Genomic DNA, 2,245 nt, shown 5'->3' on the forward strand with positions numbered 1-2,245 from the left:
ATATCCACTAGGGGCAAATGCCAAGGATAAGAGGGCTGTCAGAAGAATGGCTGCTCAGTTCAATATCTGCGGAGGAAAACTGTACAAAAGGGGTCATCTGGGAATGCATAAGCTCTGTGTAGAAGCTGAAGAGTCAAGACGCCTGATGGAAGCCATCCATGGAGGAGAGTGTGGTGCACACATGAATGGAGTAATGCTGGCCAGAAAGATCCTCAGACAGGGCTACTACTGGTCAACCATGGAGGAGGATTGTATTAGCTTTGTTCGGCGATGCCACAAATGTCAAATTCATGCAAATCGCATGAACATCCCGCCGTCAAAACTTTACAACATGACTTCGCCGTGGCCTTTTTCAGTCTGGGGAATTGATGTGATCGGAGCTGTTACCCCGAAGGGGTCCAACGGGCATGAGTTTATCCTAGTAGCGATAGATTATTTCACAAAGTGGGTCGAGGCCCAATCATACGCAGTGTTGAAGGCGTCGCATGTCGCAAAGTTCATCAGGAACAACATCATCTGTCGCTACGGGGTGCCAAATGAAATAATTTCAGATAATGGTTCCCACTTCAAGAAAGAAGTGATAGACTTGTTGGAGAAATACAATGTGGCTTTTCATAAGTCATCTACATACAGGCCACAGACCAACGGAGCAGTTGAGGCCGCCAACAAGAATATCAAGCATATACTACAGAAGATGGTGGAAACCTATCGAGATTGGCCAGACAAGCTGCCATTTGCTCTGTGGGGCTACAGGACTTCAATCAGAACTTCTACTGGAGCAACTCCATATTCATTGGTCTATGGAATGGAGGCTGTTCTACCCATTGAGATTGAGGTCCCATCATTACGAGTATTGGCTGAATGCCAGATAGCCGAAGCAGATTGGCAGCAAAACAGATTCGAAGAACTCATGCTCTTTGATGAAAGAAGACTGAAAGCACTGTACCACATCCAAGGCTATCAACGCAGAATTGCCCGGGCTTTCAACAAGAAAGTTAAGTCCAGGAATCTGAAAGAAGGAGATTTGGTGCTCAAAGACAACCGAGCTCCCATCCACGACCCAAGGGGCAAGTTCAAACCCAATTGGACTGGTCCTTACATCATCAAAGCTATCTGGTCAGGTGGGGCTGTGGTTCTGATGGATCTAGATGGCTTGGAGTTCTCACAACCGATCAATATGGACAAGTTGAAGAAATACTATCCTTGAGAGGCTCGCTAGGCCGAAAACCCGAGAGGGCGACCTAGGCAAGATTCAGAGAACAAAAAAAAAATTGGAAAATATAAAAACTGAGCTCGCAAGGTTGAAAACCCGCAAAGGGCGGCCTTGGCAAAAGTTAGAGCGCAAAAGGAGAGTGAAAATACTCGAGCGAACCTACGCCTGAACTACGTAAGACTTGACTCCCATCTTTGGGATACGTAGGCAGCTTCGTCTTGAAGTTCAGTCATAAACTTTTTCCCCGATCAACTTTGTCCATTTCGATCATCTCAGTCATCTTTATCTATCAGCATTTACCGTGATCTCCGGTACAGTGCTGTTCAAACTAGGGGCAACTTTCCGTTGCTTTGGAGTGCCACATTGTTCTTCAAACTAGGGGCAACTTTCCAGTTGCAGGGATCTGGGGTTATGCATTTCAGTGACAGATTTTCGGCATGTCCAGTTCTGATCCACATCGAAAATAGTTTTGAAAAGTTTTAATAAAAGTTGACTTTGTTCAAATCAATCTTTTTACGACTTAGACCATTTTTTGGACCAAAAGTGGAAAATTTTCAGTACCATAACTTTCAATTTCATTGATTTCAAAATAGAGTTCTCTTGCTCTTGCATTACGATCGAGGTTGCTTATTTTAGTACAGTCATAAAGAAAACTTGAAAATGCTAAATAAGCAATAAATTTGGGGCATAGTTGAATCAAGTATCTCTGTGTCCCCTTCCAGAGCTGGACGGAGCATCTGATGCCAAGCTGGGCCCAAATTGTACCTCCTCTTTGAGCCAATCCACGCATTCAGCTGACAAAGTGCAACTGAAGGTTGAAGCAGGGGGCCAGAAGCTCTCTAGTCCTCCATGCCGTGGCATATCTCTGGCTGGCCAGCCATTCACTTTTTGCAAAAATGGCCGGCCAGCTCCCCGGGATGGCTAGCAATGCTGTAGTGTGTCTCATCGGCCCTGTTTTACTCTTCGAAGGAGAACTCCAAGCATTTCCGTGCAACGGGAGAGTCGAAGGCCTTCATTCCGGAGGCGTTCCGA

The sequence above is a fragment of the Camellia sinensis genome, chromosome 4 (genome assembly GCF_055761805.1).
Source record: "Camellia sinensis isolate YWXY chromosome 4, ASM5576180v1, whole genome shotgun sequence".
Lineage (NCBI taxonomy): Eukaryota > Viridiplantae > Streptophyta > Magnoliopsida > Ericales > Theaceae > Camellia > Camellia sinensis.